General features: G+C 45.8%; 15 non-coding genes and 2 pseudogenes across 15 annotated transcripts; all 17 read right to left on the reverse strand.

Moving 5' to 3' along the window:
- Positions 1 to 1045: 1045 nt before the first annotated feature.
- LOC141187888 (U2 spliceosomal RNA) lies at positions 1046 to 1236 on the reverse strand. Its single transcript, XR_012262031.1, has one exon. It is a non-coding gene; the product is annotated as a U2 spliceosomal RNA (small nuclear RNA).
- A 1124-nt stretch (positions 1237 to 2360) lies between these two features.
- Positions 2361 to 2551, reverse strand: LOC141185414 (U2 spliceosomal RNA). The gene has a single exon (XR_012260079.1). It is a non-coding gene; the product is annotated as a U2 spliceosomal RNA (small nuclear RNA).
- Positions 2552 to 3671: 1120 nt separating this feature from the next.
- On the reverse strand, positions 3672 to 3862 carry LOC141187889 (U2 spliceosomal RNA). The gene has a single exon (XR_012262032.1). It is a non-coding gene; the product is annotated as a U2 spliceosomal RNA (small nuclear RNA).
- A 1117-nt stretch (positions 3863 to 4979) lies between these two features.
- LOC141187890 (U2 spliceosomal RNA) lies at positions 4980 to 5170 on the reverse strand. The gene has a single exon (XR_012262033.1). It is a non-coding gene; the product is annotated as a U2 spliceosomal RNA (small nuclear RNA).
- Positions 5171 to 6290: 1120 nt separating this feature from the next.
- LOC141187892 (U2 spliceosomal RNA) lies at positions 6291 to 6481 on the reverse strand. The gene has a single exon (XR_012262035.1). It is a non-coding gene; the product is annotated as a U2 spliceosomal RNA (small nuclear RNA).
- Positions 6482 to 7602: 1121 nt separating this feature from the next.
- Positions 7603 to 7793, reverse strand: LOC141187894 (U2 spliceosomal RNA). The gene has a single exon (XR_012262036.1). It is a non-coding gene; the product is annotated as a U2 spliceosomal RNA (small nuclear RNA).
- A 1119-nt stretch (positions 7794 to 8912) lies between these two features.
- On the reverse strand, positions 8913 to 9098 carry LOC141185966 (U2 spliceosomal RNA). Its single transcript, XR_012260542.1, has one exon. It is a non-coding gene; the product is annotated as a U2 spliceosomal RNA (small nuclear RNA).
- Positions 9099 to 9892: 794 nt separating this feature from the next.
- Positions 9893 to 9984, reverse strand: LOC141186214 (U2 spliceosomal RNA; annotated as a pseudogene).
- A 1120-nt stretch (positions 9985 to 11104) lies between these two features.
- On the reverse strand, positions 11105 to 11288 carry LOC141185779 (U2 spliceosomal RNA). The gene has a single exon (XR_012260396.1). It is a non-coding gene; the product is annotated as a U2 spliceosomal RNA (small nuclear RNA).
- A 789-nt stretch (positions 11289 to 12077) lies between these two features.
- Positions 12078 to 12169, reverse strand: LOC141186217 (U2 spliceosomal RNA; annotated as a pseudogene).
- Positions 12170 to 13290: 1121 nt separating this feature from the next.
- Positions 13291 to 13481, reverse strand: LOC141187895 (U2 spliceosomal RNA). Its single transcript, XR_012262037.1, has one exon. It is a non-coding gene; the product is annotated as a U2 spliceosomal RNA (small nuclear RNA).
- A 1123-nt stretch (positions 13482 to 14604) lies between these two features.
- Positions 14605 to 14795, reverse strand: LOC141187896 (U2 spliceosomal RNA). Its single transcript, XR_012262038.1, has one exon. It is a non-coding gene; the product is annotated as a U2 spliceosomal RNA (small nuclear RNA).
- Positions 14796 to 15918: 1123 nt separating this feature from the next.
- On the reverse strand, positions 15919 to 16109 carry LOC141187897 (U2 spliceosomal RNA). The gene has a single exon (XR_012262039.1). It is a non-coding gene; the product is annotated as a U2 spliceosomal RNA (small nuclear RNA).
- A 1120-nt stretch (positions 16110 to 17229) lies between these two features.
- Positions 17230 to 17420, reverse strand: LOC141187898 (U2 spliceosomal RNA). Its single transcript, XR_012262040.1, has one exon. It is a non-coding gene; the product is annotated as a U2 spliceosomal RNA (small nuclear RNA).
- Positions 17421 to 18540: 1120 nt separating this feature from the next.
- Positions 18541 to 18731, reverse strand: LOC141187899 (U2 spliceosomal RNA). Its single transcript, XR_012262041.1, has one exon. It is a non-coding gene; the product is annotated as a U2 spliceosomal RNA (small nuclear RNA).
- Positions 18732 to 19852: 1121 nt separating this feature from the next.
- On the reverse strand, positions 19853 to 20043 carry LOC141187900 (U2 spliceosomal RNA). The gene has a single exon (XR_012262042.1). It is a non-coding gene; the product is annotated as a U2 spliceosomal RNA (small nuclear RNA).
- Positions 20044 to 21165: 1122 nt separating this feature from the next.
- Positions 21166 to 21356, reverse strand: LOC141184341 (U2 spliceosomal RNA). Its single transcript, XR_012259105.1, has one exon. It is a non-coding gene; the product is annotated as a U2 spliceosomal RNA (small nuclear RNA).
- Between the last annotated feature and the right edge of the window lie 327 nt (positions 21357 to 21683).

Here is a 21683-nt window from a genome sequence, read left to right on the forward strand (position 1 = left end):
TCCCGTTAAGAAGACATGCTGTCAACCTCTAGATCCCTCACATGCCTGCACTTTTCGGCTTGCTGCTGCTGCAATCCACGCGTTTTAGATCTGCATAACTCCACCTCTTTTAGCACAGTACCCTCAACCCCCGGCTGTTCCCACCCGCCTCAACACCGTTGGAAGGGAGGAGAACCAATTAAGGCGGGGGGGGGGTGGAACGAGCAGCTGTCTACCCTTAGCAGGAGGGTTGCTGATTAATTACCTCTCCTGCTGCTGCTGCTGCTGGCTGTCCAGCAGCAGACTGAAGGTGGCTGCTGCTGTGCGCAGGTATATAAAGGCTCAGAGCCTATTATGACACGCGCAGCCAGCGTTCCATTGCCACATTCCGTCTACTGCAGGCGGGATACCTGGATGGCTGAATGTCACTGAGAAGCTCACAAAGACCGCCATAAGCAACAGTTTAAAAGAATGCCACAGACTAATCAACCAAACTTTTTGGGTTGGTTTCTCTTTTATAGTCTGCAGGCATTAAATGAAAGAAGTCAGTGTTCCAGCAGAGGGAGACAACGTTTCAGAAAAGGCATTGTAGCAAACCAAAAAAGAAATTTTAAGCGCAGCAGAGTAACCAGCTCACATACCTGTTAGCTCAGGTGAGTTTAAAAGGCTGCTGTTGATAACAAGGGCATTTGCTAAATAGATGGTGTGTGTGCAACAATATACTGAAAGGTCAATTATATTGTGCAGCTTATCTCACCACCTGTAGTTATTTAGGTGAAAGCTCCAAAATGCTTGCCTAATATGTCTGTTTATCCAAAAGGAAGTATAGAGGGAGAGCTAGATAGATAGCATTGCATTACATTACATTACATGGCAATGCAATGCACAGTTGCTGAAGTTGAACCAAAATGAGCTTGTCATCTGGCTTCTGCAACTTTTAACATGAAAAATCCAATGAGGAGAAGAAAAGCAAAGCCAAAGAGTCCATCCCAAAATCCGACAAACAAGCAAAATGAACAAAAAGCATTGAATTCAATTCTTTCTGATTTTAGAAACTGCATTAAAGAAGGGGTGCACCGGTCCTGGAGATACTGCAATACCAGGTCAATGCGTGGAGTGGACAGAGCAAGCTCTTTTTCCATCTCCCTGTTCTAAAAATCCATTTAATATATGGTCCCCAGATAGGGGACGTATCAGATATTAAACTGATAAGAACAGATACTACACTTGATCTTAGCCAAAAGGCCGAGAAGCGATAACCAGAATTGGTTTCCGACTACGGTGCCACCCAAGGATTCTGAAAAGTCCATTTGTGGAGATGGCCACCTGGACTCCCGTTAAGAAGACATGCTGTCAACCTCTAGATCCCTCACATGCCTGCACTTTTCGGCTTGCTGCTGCTGCAATCCACGCGTTTTAGATCTGCATAACTCCACCTCTTTTAGCACAGTACCCTCAACCCCCGGCTGTTCCCACCCGCCTCAACACCGTTGGAAGGGAGGAGAACCAATTAAGGCGGGGGGGGGGGGGGTGGAACGAGCAGCTGTCTACCCTTAGCAGGAGGGTTGCTGATTAATTACCTCTCCTGCTGCTGCTGCTGCTGGCTGTCCAGCAGCAGACTGAAGGTGGCTGCTGCTGTGCGCAGGTATATAAAGGCTCAGAGCCTATTATGACACGCGCAGCCAGCGTTCCATTGCCACATTCCGTCTACTGCAGGCGGGATACCTGGATGGCTGAATGTCACTGAGAAGCTCACAGAGACCGCCATAAGCAACAGTTTAAAAGAATGCCACAGACTAATCAACCAAACTTTTTGGGTTGGTTTCTCTTTTATAGTCTGCAGGCATTAAATGAAAGAAGTCAGTGTTCCAGCAGAGGGAGACAACGTTTCAGAAAAGGCATTGTAGCAAACCAAAAAAGAAATTTTAAGCGCAGCAGAGTAACCAGCTCACATACCTGTTAGCTCAGGTGAGTTTAAAAGGCTGCTGTTGATAACAAGGGCATTTGCTAAATAGATGGTGTGTGTGCAACAATATACTGAAAGGTCAATTATATTGTGCAGCTTATCTCACCACCTGTAGTTATTTAGGTGAAAGCTCCAAAATGCTTGCCTAATATGTCTGTTTATCCAAAAGGAAGTATAGAGGGAGAGCTAGATAGATAGCATTGCATTACATTACATTACATGGCAATGCAATGCACAGTTGCTGAAGTTGAACCAAAATGAGCTTGTCATCTGGCTTCTGCAACTTTTAACATGAAAAATCCAATGAGGAGAAGAAAAGCAAAGCCAAAGAGTCCATCCCAAAATCCGACAAACAAGCAAAATGAACAAAAAGCATTGAATTCAATTCTTTCTGATTTTAGAAACTGCATTAAAGAAGGGGTGCACCGGTCCTGGAGATACTGCAATACCAGGTCAATGCGTGGAGTGGACAGATCAAGCTCTTTTTCCATCTCCCTGTTCTAAAAATCCATTTAATATATGGTCCCCAGATAGGGGACGTATCAGATATTAAACTGATAAGAACAGATACTACACTTGATCTTAGCCAAAAGGCCGAGAAGCGATAACCAGAATTGGTTTCCGACTACGGTGCCACCCAAGGATTCTGAAAAGTCCATTTGTGGAGATGGCCACCTGGACTCCCGTTAAGAAGACATGCTGTCAACCTCTAGATCCCTCACATGCCTGCACTTTTCGGCTTGCTGCTGCTGCAATCCACGCGTTTTAGATCTGCATAACTCCACCTCTTTTAGCACAGTACCCTCAACCCCCGGCTGTTCCCACCCGCCTCAACACCGTTGGAAGGGAGGAGAACCAATTAAGGCGGGGGGGGGGTGGAACGAGCAGCTGTCTACCCTTAGCAGGAGGGTTGCTGATTAATTACCTCTCCTGCTGCTGCTGCTGCTGGCTGTCCAGCAGCAGACTGAAGGTGGCTGCTGCTGTGCGCAGGTATATAAAGGCTCAGAGCCTATTATGACACGCGCAGCCAGCGTTCCATTGCCACATTCCGTCTACTGCAGGCGGGATACCTGGATGGCTGAATGTCACTGAGAAGCTCACAGAGACCGCCATAAGCAACAGTTTAAAAGAATGCCACAGACTAATCAACCAAACTTTTTGGGTTGGTTTCTCTTTTATAGTCTGCAGGCATTAAATGAAAGAAGTCAGTGTTCCAGCAGAGGGAGACAACGTTTCAGAAAAGGCATTGTAGCAAACCAAAAAAGAAATTTTAAGCGCAGCAGAGTAACCAGCTCACATACCTGTTAGCTCAGGTGAGTTTAAAAGGCTGCTGTTGATAACAAGGGCATTTGCTAAATAGATGGTGTGTGTGCAACAATATACTGAAAGGTCAATTATATTGTGCAGCTTATCTCACCACCTGTAGTTATTTAGGTGAAAGCTCCAAAATGCTTGCCTAATATGTCTGTTTATCCAAAAGGAAGTATAGAGGGAGAGCTAGATAGATAGCATTGCATTACATTACATTACATGGCAATGCAATGCACAGTTGCTGAAGTTGAACCAAAATGAGCTTGTCATCTGGCTTCTGCAACTTTTAACATGAAAAATCCAATGAGGAGAAGAAAAGCAAAGCCAAAGAGTCCATCCCAAAATCCGACAAACAAGCAAAATGAACAAAAAGCATTGAATTCAATTCTTTCTGATTTTAGAAACTGCATTAAAGAAGGGGTGCACCGGTCCTGGAGATACTGCAATACCAGGTCAATGCGTGGAGTGGACAGAGCAAGCTCTTTTTCCATCTCCCTGTTCTAAAAATCCATTTAATATATGGTCCCCAGATAGGGGACGTATCAGATATTAAACTGATAAGAACAGATACTACACTTGATCTTAGCCAAAAGGCCGAGAAGCGATAACCAGAATTGGTTTCCGACTACGGTGCCACCCAAGGATTCTGAAAAGTCCATTTGTGGAGATGGCCACCTGGACTCCCGTTAAGAAGACATGCTGTCAACCTCTAGATCCCTCACATGCCTGCACTTTTCGGCTTGCTGCTGCTGCAATCCACGCGTTTTAGATCTGCATAACTCCACCTCTTTTAGCACAGTACCCTCAACCGCCGGCTGTTCCCACCCGCCTCAACACCGTTGGAAGGGAGGAGAACCAATTAAGGCGGGGGGGGGGTGGAACGAGCAGCTGTCTACCCTTAGCAGGAGGGTTGCTGATTAATTACCTCTCCTGCTGCTGCTGCTGGCTGTCCAGCAGCAGACTGAAGGTGGCTGCTGCTGTGCGCAGGTATATAAAGGCTCAGAGCCTATTATGACACGCGCAGCCAGCGTTCCATTGCCACATTCCGTCTACTGCATGCGGGATACCTGGATGGCTGAATGTCACTGAGAAGCTCACAGAGACCGCCATAAGCAACAGTTTAAAAGAATGCCACAGACTAATCAACCAAACTTTTTGGGTTGGTTTCTCTTTTATAGTCTGCAGGCATTAAATGAAAGAAGTCAGTGTTCCAGCAGAGGGAGACAACGTTTCAGAAAAGGCATTGTAGCAAACCAAAAAAGAAATTTTAAGCGCAGCAGAGTAACCAGCTCACATACCTGTTAGCTCAGGTGAGTTTAAAAGGCTGCTGTTGATAACAAGGGCATTTGCTAAATAGATGGTGTGTGTGCAACAATATACTGAAAGGTCAATTATATTGTGCAGCTTATCTCACCACCTGTAGTTATTTAGGTGAAAGCTCCAAAATGCTTGCCTAATATGTCTGTTTATCCAAAAGGAAGTATAGAGGGAGAGCTAGATAGATAGCATTGCATTACATTACATTACATGGCAATGCAATGCACAGTTGCTGAAGTTGAACCAAAATGAGCTTGTCATCTGGCTTCTGCAACTTTTAACATGAAAAATTCAATGAGGAGAAGAAAAGCAAAGCCAAAGAGTCCATCCCAAAATCCGACAAACAAGCAAAATGAACAAAAAGCATTGAATTCAATTCTTTCTGATTTTAGAAACTGCATTAAAGAAGGGGTGCACCGGTCCTGGAGATACTGCAATACCAGGTCAATGCGTGGAGTGGACAGAGCAAGCTCTTTTTCCATCTCCCTGTTCTAAAAATCCATTTAATATATGGTCCCCAGATAGGGGACGTATCAGATATTAAACTGATAAGAACAGATACTACACTTGATCTTAGCCAAAAGGCCGAGAAGCGATAACCAGAATTGGTTTCCGACTACGGTGCCACCCAAGGATTCTGAAAAGTCCATTTGTGGAGATGGCCACCTGGACTCCCGTTAAGAAGACATGCTGTCAACCTCTAGATCCCTCACATGCCTGCACTTTTCGGCTTGCTGCTGCTGCAATCCACGCGTTTTAGATCTGCATAACTCCACCTCTTTTAGCACAGTACCCTCAACCCCCGGCTGTTCCCACCCGCCTCAACACCGTTGGAAGGGAGGAGAACCAATTAAGGCGGTGGGGGGGGGGTGGAACGAGCAGCTGTCTACCCTTAGCAGGAGGGTTGCTGATTAATTACCTCTCCTGCTGCTGCTGCTGGCTGTCCAGCAGCAGACTGAAGGTGGCTGCTGCTGTGCGCAGGTATATAAAGGCTCAGAGCCTATTATGACACGCGCAGCCAGCGTTCCATTGCCACATTCCGTCTACTGCAGGCGGGATACCTGGATGGCTGAATGTCACTGAGAAGCTCACAGAGACCGCCATAAGCAACAGTTTAAAAGAATGCCACAGACTAATCAACCAAACTTTTTGGGTTGGTTTCTCTTTTATAGTCTGCAGGCATTAAATGAAAGAAGTCAGTGTTCCAGCAGAGGGAGACAACGTTTCAGAAAAGGCATTGTAGCAAACCAAAAAAGAAATTTTAAGCGCAGCAGAGTAACCAGCTCACATACCTGTTAGCTCAGGTGAGTTTAAAAGGCTGCTGTTGATAACAAGGGCATTTGCTAAATAGATGGTGTGTGTGCAACAATATACTGAAAGGTCAATTATATTGTGCAGCTTATCTCACCACCTGTAGTTATTTAGGTGAAAGCTCCAAAATGCTTGCCTAATATGTCTGTTTATCCAAAAGGAAGTATAGAGGGAGAGCTAGATAGATAGCATTGCATTACATTACATTACATGGCAATGCAATGCACAGTTGCTGAAGTTGAACCAAAATGAGCTTGTCATCTGGCTTCTGCAACTTTTAACATGAAAAATCCAATGAGGAGAAGAAAAGCAAAGCCAAAGAGTCCATCCCAAAATCCGACAAACAAGCAAAATGAACAAAAAGCATTGAATTCAATTCTTTCTGATTTTAGAAACTGCATTAAAGAAGGGGTGCACCGGTCCTGGAGATACTGCAATACCAGGTCAATGCGTGGAGTGGACAGAGCAAGCTCTTTTTCCATCTCCCTGTTCTAAAAATCCATTTAATATATGGTCCCCAGATAGGGGACGTATCAGATATTAAACTGATAAGAACAGATACTACACTTGATCTTAGCCAAAAGGCCGAGAAGCGATAACCAGAATTGGTTTCCGACTACGGTGCCACCCAAGGATTCTGAAAAGTCCATTTGTGGAGATGGCCACCTGGACTCCCGTTAAGAAGACATGCTGTCAACCTCTAGATCCCTCACATGCCTGCACTTTTCGGCTTGCTGCTGCTGCAATCCACGCGTTTTAGATCTGCATAACTCCACCTCTTTTAGCACAGTACCCTCAACCCCCGGCTGTTCCCACCCGCCTCAACACCGTTGGAAGGGAGGAGAACCAATTATGGCGGGGGGGGGGGTGGAACGAGCAGCTGTCTACCCTTAGCCGGAGGGTTGCTGATTAATTACCTCTCCTGCTGCTGCTGCTGCTGGCTGTCCAGCAGCAGACTGAAGGTGGCTGCTGCTGTGCGCAGGTATATAAAGGCTCAGAGCCTATTATGACACGCGCAGCCAGCGTTCCATTGCCACATTCCGTCTACTGCATGCGGGATACCTGGATGGCTGAATGTCACTGAGAAGCTCACAGAGACCGCCATAAGCAACAGTTTAAAAGAATGCCACAGACTAATCAACCAAACTTTTTGGGTTGGTTTCTCTTTTATAGTCTGCAGGCATTAAATGAAAGAAGTCAGTGTTCCAGCAGAGGGAGACAACGTTTCAGAAAAGGCATTGTAGCAAACCAAAAAAGAAATTTTAAGCGCAGCAGAGTAACCAGCTCACATACCTGTTAGCTCAGGTGAGTTTAAAAGGCTGCTGTTGATAACAAGGGCATTTGCTAAATAGATGGTGTGTGTGCAACAATATACTGAAAGGTCAATTATATTGTGCAGCTTATCTCACCACCTGTAGTTATTTAGGTGAAAGCTCCAAAATGCTTGCCTAATATGTCTGTTTATCCAAAAGGAAGTATAGAGGGAGAGCTAGATAGATAGCATTGCATTACATTACATTACATGGCAATGCAATGCACAGTTGCTGAAGTTGAACCAAAATGAGCTTGTCATCTGGCTTCTGCAACTTTTAACATGAAAAATCCAATGAGGAGAAGAAAAGCAAAGCCAAAGAGTCCATCCCAAAATCCGACAAACAAGCAAAATGAACAAAAAGCATTGAATTCAATTCTTTCTGATTTTAGAAACTGCATTAAAGAAGGGGTGCACCGGTCCTGGAGATACTGCAATACCAGGTCAATGCGTGGAGTGGACAGAGCAAGCTCTTTTTCCATCTCCCTGTTCTAAAAATCCATTTAATATATGGTCCCCAGATAGGGGACGTATCAGATATTAAACTGATAAGAACAGATACTACACTTGATCTTAGCCAAAAGGCCGAGAAGCGATAACCAGAATTGGTTTCCGACTACGGTGCCACCCAAGGATTCTGAAAAGTCCATTTGTGGAGATGGCCACCTGGACTCCCGTTAAGAAGACATGCTGTCAACCTCTAGATCCCTCACATGCCTGCACTTTTTGGCTTGCTGCTGCTGCAATCCACGCGTTTTAGATCTGCATAACTCCACCTCTTTTAGCACAGTACCCTCAACCCCCGGCTGTTCCCACCCGCCTCAACACCGTTGGAAGGGAGGAGAACCAATTAAGGCGGGGGGGGGTGGAACGAGCAGCTGTCTACCCTTAGCAGGAGGGTTGCTGATTAATTACCTCTCCTGCTGCTGCTGCTGCTGGCTGTCCAGCAGCAGACTGAAGGTGGCTGCTGCTGTGCGCAGGTATATAAAGGCTCAGAGCCTATTATGACACGCGCAGCCAGCGTTCCATTGCCACATTCCGTCTACTGCAGGCGGGATACCTGGATGGCTGAATGTCACTGAGAAGCTCACAGAGACCGCCATAAGCAACAGTTTAAAAGAATGCCACAGACTAATCAACCAAACTTTTTGGGTTGGTTTCTCTTTTATAGTCTGCAGGCATTAAATGAAAGAAGTCAGTGTTCCAGCAGAGGGAGACAACGTTTCAGAAAAGGCATTGTAGCAAACCAAAAAAGAAATTTTAAGCGCAGCAGAGTAACCAGCTCACATACCTGTTAGCTCAGGTGAGTTTAAAAGGCTGCTGTTGATAACAAGGGCATTTGCTAAATAGATGGTGTGTGTGCAACAATATACTGAAAGGTCAATTATATTGTGCAGCTTATCTCACCACCTGTAGTTATTTAGGTGAAAGCTCCAAAATGCTTGCCAAATATGTCTGTTTATCCAAAAGGAAGTATAGAGGGAGAGCTAGATAGATAGCATTGCATTACATTACATTACATGGCAATGCAATGCACAGTTGCTGAAGTTGAACCAAAATGAGCTTGTCATCTGGCTTCTGCAACTTTTAACATGAAAAATCCAATGAGGAGAAGAAAAGCAAAGCCAAAGAGTCCATCCCAAAATCCGACAAACAAGCAAAATGAACAAAAAGCATTGAATTCAATTCTTTCTGATTTTAGAAACTGCATTAAAGAAGGGGTGCACCGGTCCTGGAGATACTGCAATACCAGGTCAATGCGTGGAGTGGACAGAGCAAGCTCTTTTTCCATCTCCCTGTTCTAAAAATCCATTTAATATATGGTCCCCAGATAGGGGACGTATCAGATATTAAACTGATAAGAACAGATTTTTTTTTTTTTTTTTTTATCGAAAGCCCGAATTCGTGTACAAAACCCGAGTGCGCTTAAAAAAGTGACAAGTGCCACAAAAAAAGTGCACTAGGATGCTGGTCTTCTTGAAACCCTCTCCAAAAGGAGAAGGGTCCCCCAAACCATTCCCCGTCCCTCCGAGCCAAAAGGCCACAGCGAGGAACAGGGACAAAAAGCCACCTCCAGCCGAAGCCAGAGGCGACCCAATCTTACCCCCAGCACCTGCCCGAGTTCTCACCCGAGCAAGGCACTGGGAGCCAAAGACTGTGCTCCCCTCCCGGGAGAGGGGAGCCAACAACGCTCTCCTCCCGAAAGAGGAGAGCCAGGGGGGTTCAGGGGGGAGCGGAACCTGATGGCCACACACTCCCCCCCTAGACCTGTCAAGAGAGGAACCCGTAAGGGAACCGCATCCCGACAAAATCCTAGTAGGACGTGACACACGTGAATAAGTGGACACACAGTGACAAAGAAATTAAATAAATAGTGAAGGTTTCACAGTATAATACTGCCCGGACCTTCGACCGGGAATTGAAAAATTCCCCATCCTAAGGCCAGAAGGCCCGGAATAAGGGTGTGTGCGAAGAAAGAAAATTTGAAGTGCTTGTGCAAATGTGCCATAAACTCAAGTGGGGTTCCCAATCCCAGTGAGTTAAGGCACCCCAGGGTCACCACTCCTGGGGCACTTCACACTTCGGGCTTTCGATCTTCCCCGGCCCAATGGCGTCGATCCTGGGGGGCCATGCTTTCCACCAGATGACTATATTAGCCACCTGGCGTACTAACAAGCGCCTAAACCCCAGTGTGCATAATGTATCAATCTACTAGGGCGGCCAACATCCAAAACCGCCTTTTCGAAAGATACTACACTTGATCTTAGCCAAAAGGCCGAGAAGCGATAACCAGAATTGGTTTCCGACTACGGTGCCACCCAAGGATTCTGAAAAGTCCATTTGTGGAGATGGCCACCTGGACTCCCGTTAAGAAGACATGCTGTCAACCTCTAGATCCCTCACATGCCTGCACTTTTCGGCTTGCTGCTGCTGCAATCCACGCGTTTTAGATCTGCATAACTCCACCTCTTTTAGCACAGTACCCTCAACCCCCGGCTGTTCCCACCCGCCTCAACACCGTTGGAAGGGAGGAGAACCAATTAAGGCGGGGGGGGGGTGGAACGAGCAGCTGTCTACCCTTAGCAGGAGGGTTGCTGATTAATTACCTCTCCTGCTGCTGCTGCTGCTGGCTGTCCAGCAGCAGACTGAAGGTGGCTGCTGCTGTGCGCAGGTATATAAAGGCTCAGAGCCTATTATGACATGCGCAGCCAGCGTTCCATTGCCACATTCCGTCTACTGCAGGCGGGATACCTGGATGGCTGAATGTCACTGAGAAGCTCACAGAGACCGCCATAAGCAACAGTTTAAAAGAATGCCACAGACTAATCAACCAAACTTTTTGGGTTGGTTTCTCTTTTATAGTCTGCAGGCATTAAATGAAAGAAGTCAGTGTTCCAGCAGAGGGAGACAACGTTTCAGAAAAGGCATTGTAGCAAACCAAAAAAGAAATTTTAAGCGCAGCAGAGTAACCAGCTCACATACCTGTTAGCTCAGGTGAGTTTAAAAGGCTGCTGTTGATAACAAGGGCATTTGCTAAATAGATGGTGTGTGTGCAACAATATACTGAAAGGTCAATTATATTGTGCAGCTTATCTCACCACCTGTAGTTATTTAGGTGAAAGCTCCAAAATGCTTGCCTAATATGTCTGTTTATCCAAAAGGAAGTATAGAGGGAGAGCTAGATAGATAGCATTGCATTACATTACATTACATGGCAATGCAATGCACAGTTGCTGAAGTTGAACCAAAATGACCTTGTCATCTGGCTTCTGCAACTTTTAACATGAAAAATCCAATGAGGAGAAGAAAAGCAAAGCCAAAGAGTCCATCCCAAAATCCGACAAACAAGCAAAATGAACAAAAAGCATTGAATTCAATTCTTTCTGATTTTAGAAACTGCATTAAAGAAGGGGTGCACCGGTCCTGGAGATACTGCAATACCAGGTCAATGCGTGGAGTGGACAGAGCAAGCTCTTTTTCCATCTCCCTGTTCTAAAAATCCATTTAATATATGGTCCCCAGATAGGGGACGTATCAGATATTAAACTGATAAGAACAGATTTTTTTTTTTTATCGAAAGCCCGAATTCGTGTACAAAACCCGAGTGCGCTTAAAAAAGTGACAAGTGCCACAAAAAAAGTGCACTAGGATGCTGGTCTTCTTGAAACCCTCTGCAAAAGGAGAAGGGTCCCCCAAACCATTTCCCGTCCCTCCGAGCCAAAAGGCCAAAGCGAGGAACAGGGACAAAAAGCCACCTCCAGTCGAAGCCAGAGGCGACCCAATCTTACCCCCAGCACCTGCCCGAGTTCTCACCCGAGCAAGGCACTGGGAGCCAAAGACTGTGCTCCCCTCCCGGAAGAGGGGAGCCAACAACGCTCTCCTCCCGAAAGAGGAGAGCCAGGGGGGTTCAGGGGGGAGCGGAACCTGATGGCCACACACTCCCCCCCTAGACCTGCCAAGAGAGGAACCCGTAAGGGAACCGCATCCCGACAAAATCCTAGTAGGACGTGACACACGTGAATAAGTGGACACACAGTGACAAAGAAATTAAATAAATAGTGAAGGTTTCACAGTATAATACTGCCCGGACCTTCGACCGGGAATTGAAAAATTCCCCATCCTAAGGCCAGAAGGCCCGGAATAAGGGTGTGTGCGAAGAAAGAAAATTTGAAGTGCTTGTGCAAATGTGCCATAAACTCAAGTGGGGTTCCCAATCCCAGTGAGTTAAGGCACCCCAGGGTCACCACTCCTGGGGCACTTCACACTTCGGGCTTTCGATCTTCCCCGGCCCAATGGCGTCGATCCTGGGGGGCCATGCTTTCCACCAGATGACTATATTAGCCACCTGGCGTACTAACAAGCGCCTAAACCCCAGTGTGCATAATGTATCAATCTACTAGGGCGGCCAACATCCAAAACCGCCTTTTCGAAAGATACTACACTTGATCTTAGCCAAAAGGCCGAGAAGCGATAACCAGAATTGGTTTCCGACTACGGTGCCACCCAAGGATTCTGAAAAGTCCATTTGTGGAGATGGCCACCTGGACTCCCGTTAAGAAGACATGCTGTCAACCTCTAGATCCCTCACATGCCTGCACTTTTCGGCTTGCTGCTGCTGGAATCCACGCGTTTTAGATCTGCATAACTCCACCTCTTTTAGCACAGTACCCTCAACCCCCGGCTGTTCCCACCCACCTCAACACCGTTGGAAGGGAGGAGAACCAATTAAGGCGGGGGGGGGGGTGGAACGAGCAGCTGTCTACCCTTAGCAGGAGGGTTGCTGATTAATTACCTCTCCTGCTGCTGCTGCTGCTGGCTGTCCAGCAGCAGACTGAAGGTGGCTGCTGCTGTGCGCAGGTATATAAAGGCTCAGAGCCTATTATGACACGCGCAGCCAGCGTTCCATTGCCACATTCCGTCTACTGCAGGCGGGATACCTGGATGGCTGAATGTCACTGAGAAGCTCACAGAGACCGCCATAAGCAACAGTTTAAAAGAATGCCACAGACTAATCAACCAAACTTTTTGGGTTGGTTTCTCTTTTATAGTCTGCAGGCATTAAATGAAAGAAGTCAGTGTTCCAGCAGAGGGAGACAACGTTTCAGAAAAGGCATTGTAGCAAACCAAAAAAGAAATTTTAAGCGCAGCAGAGTAACCAGCTCACATACCTGTTAGCTCAGGTGAGTTTAAAAGGCTGCTGTTGATAACAAGGGCATTTGCTAAATAGATGGTGTGTGTGCAACAATATACTGAAAGGTCAATTATATTGTGCAGCTTATCTCACCACCTGTAGTTATTTAGGTGAAAGCTCCAAAATGCTTGCCTAATATGTCTGTTTATCCAAAAGGAAGTATAGAGGGAGAGCTAGATAGATAGCATTGCATTACATTACATTACATGGCAATGCAATGCACAGTTGCTGAAGTTGAACCAAAATGAGCTTGTCATCTGGCTTCTGCAACTTTTAACATGAAAAATCCAATGAGGAGAAGAAAAGCAAAGCCAAAGAGTCCATCCCAAAATCCGACAAACAAGCAAAATGAACAAAAAGCATTGAATTCAATTCTTTCTGATTTTAGAAACTGCATTAAAGAAGGGGTGCACCGGTCCTGGAGATACTGCAATACCAGGTCAATGCGTGGAGTGGACAGAGCAAGCTCTTTTTCCATCTCCCTGTTCTAAAAATCCATTTAATATATGGTCCCCAGATAGGGGACGTATCAGATATTAAACTGATAAGAACAGATACTACACTTGATCTTAGCCAAAAGGCCGAGAAGCGATAACCAGAATTGGTTTCCGACTACGGTGCCACCCAAGGATTCTGAAAAGTCCATTTGTGGAGATGGCCACCTGGACTCCCGTTAAGAAGACATGCTGTCAACCTCTAGATCCCTCACATGCCTGCACTTTTCGGCTTGCTGCTGCTGCAATCCACGCGTTTTAGATCTGCATAACTCCACCTCTTTTAGCACAGTACCCTCAACCCCCGGCTGTTCCCACCCGCCTCAACACCGTTGGAAGGGAGGAGAACCAATTAAGGCGGGGGGGGGGGGGTGGAACGAGCAGCTGTCTACCCTTAGCAGGAGGGTTGCTGATTAATTACCTCTCCTGCTGCTGCTGCTGCTGGCTGTCCAGCAGCAGACTGAAGGTGGCTGCTGCTGTGCGCAGGTATATAAAGGCTCAGAGCCTATTATGACACGCGCAGCCAGCGTTCCATTGCCACATTCCGTCTACTGCAGGCGGGATACCTGGATGGCTGAATGTCACTGAGAAGCTCACAGAGACCGCCATAAGCAACAGTTTAAAAGAATGCCACAGACTAATCAACCAAACTTTTTGGGTTGGTTTCTCTTTTATAGTCTGCAGGCATTAAATGAAAGAAGTCAGTGTTCCAGCAGAGGGAGACAACGTTTCAGAAAAGGCATTGTAGCAAACCAAAAAAGAAATTTTAAGCGCAGCAGAGTAACCAGCTCACATACCTGTTAGCTCAGGTGAGTTTAAAAGGCTGCTGTTGATAACAAGGGCATTTGCTAAATAGATGGTGTGTGTGCAACAATATACTGAAAGGTCAATTATATTGTGCAGCTTATCTCACCACCTGTAGTTATTTAGGTGAAAGCTCCAAAATGCTTGCCTAATATGTCTGTTTATCCAAAAGGAAGTATAGAGGGAGAGCTAGATAGATAGCATTGCATTACATTACATTACATGGCAATGCAATGCACAGTTGCTGAAGTTGAACCAAAATGACCTTGTCATCTGGCTTCTGCAACTTTTAACATGAAAAATCCAATGAGGAGAAGAAAAGCAAAGCCAAAGAGTCCATCCCAAAATCCGACAAACAAGCAAAATGAACAAAAAGCATTGAATTAAATTCTTTCTGATTTTAGAAACTGCGTTAAAGAAGGGGTGCACCGGTCCTGGAGATACTGCAATACCAGGTCAATGCGTGGAGTGGACAGAGCAAGCTCTTTTTCCATCTCCCTGTTCTAAAAATCCATTTAATATATGGTCCCCAGATAGGGGACGTATCAGATATTAAACTGATAAGAACAGATACTACACTTGATCTTAGCCAAAAGGCCGAGAAGCGATAACCAGAATTGGTTTCCGACTACGGTGCCACCCAAGGATTCTGAAAAGTCCATTTGTGGAGATGGCCACCTGGACTCCCGTTAAGAAGACATGCTGTCAACCTCTAGATCCCTCACATGCCTGCACTTTTCGGCTTGCTGCTGCTGCAATCCACGCGTTTTAGATCTGCATAACTCCACCTCTTTTAGCACAGTACCCTCAACCCCCGGCTGTTCCCACCCGCCTCAACACCGTTGGAAGGGAGGAGAACCAATTAAGGCGGGGGGGGGGGGGTGGAACGAGCAGCTGTCTACCCTTAGCAGGAGGGTTGCTGATTAATTACCTCTCCTGCTGCTGCTGCTGCTGGCTGTCCAGCAGCAGACTGAAGGTGGCTGCTGCTGTGCGCAGGTATATAAAGGCTCAGAGCCTATTATGACACGCGCAGCCAGCGTTCCATTGCCACATTCCGTCTACTGCAGGCGGGATACCTGGATGGCTGAATGTCACTGAGAAGCTCACAGAGACCGCCATAAGCAACAGTTTAAAAGAATGCCACAGACTAATCAACCAAACTTTTTGGGTTGGTTTCTCTTTTATAGTCTGCAGGCATTAAATGAAAGAAGTCAGTGTTCCAGCAGAGGGAGACAACGTTTCAGAAAAGGCATTGTAGCAAACCAAAAAAGAAATTTTAAGCGCAGCAGAGTAACCAGCTCACATACCTGTTAGCTCAGGTGAGTTTAAAAGGCTGCTGTTGATAACAAGGGCATTTGCTAAATAGATGGTGTGTGTGCAACAATATACTGAAAGGTCAATTATATTGTGCAGCTTATCTCACCACCTGTAGTTATTTAGGTGAAAGCTCCAAAATGCTTGCCTAATATGTCTGTTTATCCAAAAGGAAGTATAGAGGGAGAGCTAGATAGATAGCATTGCATTACATTACATTACATGGCAATGCAATGCACAGTTGCTGAAGTTGAACCAAAATGACCTTGTCATCTGGCTTCTGCAACTTTTAACATGAAAAATCCAATGAGGAGAAGAAAAGCAAAGCCAAAGAGTCCATCCCAAAATCCGACAAACAAGCAAAATGAACAAAAAGCATTGAATTAAATTCTTTCTGATTTTAGAAACTGCGTTAAAGAAGGGGTGCACCGGTCCTGGAGATACTGCAATACCAGGTCAATGCGTGGAGTGGACAGAGCAAGCTCTTTTTCCATCTCCCTGTTCTAAAAATCCATTTAATATATGGTCCCCAGATAGGGGACGTATCAGATATTAAACTGATAAGAACAGATACTACACTTGATCTTAGCCAAAAGGCCGAGAAGCGATAACCAGAATTGGTTTCCGACTACGGTGCCACCCAAGGATTCTGAAAAGTCCATTTGTGGAGATGGCCACCTGGACTCCCGTTAAGAAGACATGCTGTCAACCTCTAGATCCCTCACATGCCTGCACTTTTCGGCTTGCTGCTGCTGCAATCCACGCGTTTTAGATCTGCATAACTCCACCTCTTTTAGCACAGTACCCTCAACCCCCGGCTGTTCCCACCCGCCTCAACACCGTTGGAAGGGAGGAGAACCAATTAAGGCGGGGGGGGGGTGGAACGAGCAGCTGTCTACCCTTAGCAGGAGGGTTGCTGATTAATTACCTCTCCTGCTGCTGCTGCTGCTGGCTGTCCAGCAGCAGACTGAAGGTGGCTGCTGCTGTGCGCAGGTATATAAAGGCTCAGAGCCTATTATGACACGCGCAGCCAGCGTTCCATTGCCACATTCCGTCTACTGCAGGCGGGATACCTGGATGGCTGAATGTCACTGAGAAGCTCACAGAGACCGCCATAAGCAACAGTTTAAAAGAATGCCACAGACTAATCAACCAAACTTTTTGGGTTGGTTTCTCTTTTATAGTCTGCAGGCATTAAATGAAAGAAGTCAGTGTTCCAGCAGAGGGAGACAACGTTTCAGAAAAGGCATTGTAGCAAACCAAAAAAGAAATTTTAAGCGCAGCAGAGTAACCAGCTCACATACCTGTTAGCTCAGGTGAGTTTAAAAGGCTGCTGTTGATAACAAGGGCATTTGCTAAATAGATGGTGTGTGTGCAACAATATACTGAAAGGTCAATTATATTGTGCAGCTTATCTCACCACCTGTAGTTATTTAGGTGAAAGCTCCAAAATGCTTGCCTAATATGTCTGTTTATCCAAAAGGAAGTATAGAGGGAGAGCTAGATAGATAGCATTGCATTACATTACATTACATGGCAATGCAATGCACAGTTGCTGAAGTTGAACCAAAATGAGCTTGTCATCTGGCTTCTGCAACTTTTAACATGAAAAATCCAATGAGGAGAAGAAAAGCAAAGCCAAAGAGTCCATCCCAAAATCCGACAAACAAGCAAAATGAACAAAAAGCATTGAATTCAATTCTTTCTGATTTTAGAAACTGCATTAAAGAAGGGGTGCACCGGTCCTGGAGATACTGCAATACCAGGTCAATGCGTGGAGTGGACAGAGCAAGCTCTTTTTCCATCTCCCTGTTCTAAAAATCCATTTAATATATGGTCCCCAGATAGGGGACGTATCAGATATTAAACTGATAAGAACAGATACTACACTTGATCTTAGCCAAAAGGCCGAGAAGCGATAACCAGAATTGGTTTCCGACTACGGTGCCACCCAAGGATTCTGAAAAGTCCATTTGTGGAGATGGCCACCTGGACTCCCGTTAAGAAGACATGCTGTCAACCTCTAGATCCCTCACATGCCTGCACTTTTCGGCTTGCTGCTGCTGCAATCCACGCGTTTTAGATCTGCATAACTCCACCTCTTTTAGCACAGTACCCTCAACCCCCGGCTGTTCCCACCCGCCTCAACACCGTTGGAAGGGAGGAGAACCAATTAAGGCGGGGGGGGGGTGGAACGAGCAGCTGTCTACCCTTAGCAGGAGGGTTGCTGATTAATTACCTCTCCTGCTGCTGCTGCTGCTGGCTGTCCAGCAGCAGACTGAAGGTGGCTGCTGCTGTGCGCAGGTATATAAAGGCTCAGAGCCTATTATGACACGCGCAGCCAGCGTTCCATTGCCACATTCCGTCTACTGCAGGCGGGATACCTGGATGGCTGAATGTCACTGAGAAGCTCACAGAGACCGCCATAAGCAACAGTTTAAAAGAATGCCACAGACTAATCAACCAAACTTTTTGGGTTGGTTTCTCTTTTATAGTTTGCAGGCATTAAATGAAAGAAGTCAGTGTTCCAGCAGAGGGAGACAACGTTTCAGAAAAGGCATTGTAGCAAACCAAAAAAGAAATTTTAAGCGCAGCAGAGTAACCAGCTCACATACCTGTTAGCTCAGGTGAGTTTAAAAGGCTGCTGTTGATAACAAGGGCATTTGCTAAATAGATGGTGTGTGTGCAACAATATACTGAAAGGTCAATTATATTGTGCAGCTTATCTCACCACCTGTAGTTATTTAGGTGAAAGCTCCAAAATGCTTGCCTAATATGTCTGTTTATCCAAAAGGAAGTATAGAGGGAGAGCTAGATAGATAGCATTGCATTACATTACATTACATGGCAATGCAATGCACAGTTGCTGAAGTTGAACCAAAATGAGCTTGTCATCTGGCTTCTGCAACTTTTAACATGAAAAATCCAATGAGGAGAAGAAAAGCAAAGCCAAAGAGTCCATCCCAAAATCCGACAAACAAGCAAAATGAACAAAAAGCATTGAATTCAATTCTTTCTGATTTTAGAAACTGCATTAAAGAAGGGGTGCACCGGTCCTGGAGATACTGCAATACCAGGTCAATGCGTGGAGTGGACAGAGCAAGCTCTTTTTCCATCTCCCTGTTCTAAAAATCCATTTAATATATGGTCCCCAGATAGGGGACGTATCAGATATTAAACTGATAAGAACAGATACTACACTTGATCTTAGCCAAAAGGCCGAGAAGCGATAACCAGAATTGGTTTCCGACTACGGTGCCACCCAAGGATTCTGAAAAGTCCATTTGTGGAGATGGCCACCTGGACTCCCGTTAAGAAGACATGCTGTCAACCTCTAGATCCCTCACATGCCTGCACTTTTCGGCTTGCTGCTGCTGCAATCCACGCGTTTTAGATCTGCATAACTCCACCTCTTTTAGCACAGTACCCTCAACCCCCGGCTGTTCCCACCCGCCTCAACACCGTTGGAAGGGAGGAGAACCAATTAAGGCGGGGGGGGGGGTGGAACGAGCAGCTGTCTACCCTTAGCAGGAGGGTTGCTGATTAATTACCTCTCCTGCTGCTGCTGCTGCTGGCTGTCCAGCAGCAGACTGAAGGTGGCTGCTGCTGTGCGCAGGTATATAAAGGCTCAGAGCCTATTATGACACGCGCAGCCAGCGTTCCATTGCCACATTCCGTCTACTGCAGGCGGGATACCTGGATGGCTGAATGTCACTGAGAAGCTCACAGAGACCGCCATAAGCAACAGTTTAAAAGAATGCCACAGACTAATCAACCAAACTTTTTGGGTTGGTTTCTCTTTTATAGTCTGCAGGCATTAAATGAAAGAAGTCAGTGTTCCAGCAGAGGGAGACAACGTTTCAGAAAAGGCATTGTAGCAAACCAAAAAAGAAATTTTAAGCGCAGCAGAGTAACCAGCTCACATACCTGTTAGCTCAGGTGAGTTTAAAAGGCTGCTGTTGATAACAAGGGCATTTGCTAAATAGATGGTGTGTGTGCAACAATATACTGAAAGGTCAATTATATTGTGCAGCTTATCTCACCACCTGTAGTTATTTAGGTGAAAGCTCCAAAATGCTTGCCTAATATGTCTGTTTATCCAAAAGGAAGTATAGAGGGAGAGCTAGATAGATAGCATTGCATTACATTACATTACATGGCAATGCAATGCACAGTTGCTGAAGTTGAACCAAAATGAGCTTGTCATCTGGCTTCTGCAACTTTTAACATGAAAAATCCAATGAGGAGAAGAAAAGCAAAGCCAAAGAGTCCATCCCAAAATCCGACAAACAAGCAAAATGAACAAAAAGCATTGAATTCAATTCTTTCTGATTTTAGAAACTGCATTAAAGAAGGGGTGCACCGGTCCTGGAGATACTGCAATACCAGGTCAATGCGTGGAGTGGACAGAGCAAGCTCTTTTTCCATCTCCCTGTTCTAAAAATCCATTTAATATATGGTCCCCAGATAGGGGACGTATCAGATATTAAACTGATAAGAACAGATACTACACTTGATCTTAGCCAAAAGGCCGAGAAGCGATAACCAGAATTGGTTTCCGACTACGGTGCCACCCAAGGATTCTGAAAAGTCCATTTGTGGAGATGGCCACCTGGACTCCCGTTAAGAAGACATGCTGTCAACCTCTAGATCCCTCACATGCCTGCACTTTTCGGCTTGCTGCTGCTGCAATCCACGCGTTTTAGATCTGCATAACTCCACCTCTTTTAGCACAGTACCCTCAACCCCCGGCTGTTCCCACCCGCCTCAACACCGTTGGAAGGGAGGAGAACCAATTAAGGCGGGGGGGGGGGGTGGAACGAGCAGCTGTCTACCCTTAGCAGGAGGGTTGCTGATTAATTACCTCTCCTGCTGCTGCTGCTGCTGGCTGTCCAGCAGCAGACTGAAGGTGGCTGCTGCTGTGCGCAGGTATATAAAGGCTCAGAGCCTATTATGACACGCGCAGCCAGCGTTCCATTGCCACATTCCGTCTACTGCAGGCGGGATACCTGGATGGCTGAATGTCACTGAGAAGCTCACAGAGACCGCCATAAGCAACAGTTTAAAAGAATGCCACAGACTAATCAACCAAACTTTTTGGGTTGGTTTCTCTTTTATAGTCTGCAGGCATTAAATGAAAGAAGTCAGTGTTCCAGCAGAGGGAGACAACGTTTCAGAAAAGGCATTGTAGCAAACCAAAAAAGAAATTTTAAGCGCAGCAGAGTAACCAGCTCACATACCTGTTAGCTCAGGTGAGTTTAAAAGGCTGCTGTTGATAACAAGGGCATTTGCTAAATAGATGGTGTGTGTGCAACAATATACTGAAAGGTCAATTATATTGTGCAGCTTATCTCACCACCTGTAGTTATTTAGGTGAAAGCTCCAAAATGCTTGCCTAATATGTCTGTTTATCCAAAAGGAAGTATAGAGGGAGAGCTAGATAGATAGCATTGCATTACATTACATTACATGGCAATGCAATGCACAGTTGCTGAAGTTGAACCAAAATGAGCTTGTCATCTGGCTTCTGCAACTTTTAACATGAAAAATCCAATGAGGAGAAGAAAAGCAAAGCCAAAGAGTCCATCCCAAAATCCGACAAACAAGCAAAATGAACAAAAAGCATTGAATTCAATTCTTTCTGATTTTAGAAACTGCATTAAAGAAGGGGTGCACCGGTCCTGGAGATACTGCAATACCAGGTCAATGCGTGGAGTGAACAGAGCAAGCTCTTTTTCCATCTCCCTGTTCTAAAAATCCATTTAATATATGGTCCCCAGATAGGGGACGTATCAGATATTAAACTGATAAGAACAGATACTACACTTGATCTTAGCCAAAAGGCCGAGAAGCGATAACCAGAATTGGTTTCCGACTACGGTGCCACCCAAGGATTCTGAAAAGTCCATTTGTGGAGATGGCCACCTGGACTCCCGTTAAGAAGACATGCTGTCAACCTCTAGATCCCTCACATGCCTGCACTTTTCGGCTTGCTGCTGCTGCAATCCACGCGTTTTAGATCTGCATAACTCCACCTCTTTTAGCACAGTACCCTCAACCCCCGGCTGTTCCCACCCGCCTCAACACCGTTGGAAGGGAGGAGAACCAATTAAGGCGGGGGGGGGGGGGTGGAACGAGCAGCTGTCTACCCTTAGCAGGAGGGTTGCTGATTAATTACCTCTC

Source organism: Phyllobates terribilis, unplaced genomic scaffold, assembly GCF_046119375.1.
Source record: "Phyllobates terribilis strain yellow unplaced genomic scaffold, ASM4611937v1 Scaffold_40__1_contigs__length_11209783, whole genome shotgun sequence".
Taxonomy (NCBI): domain Eukaryota; kingdom Metazoa; phylum Chordata; class Amphibia; order Anura; family Dendrobatidae; genus Phyllobates; species Phyllobates terribilis.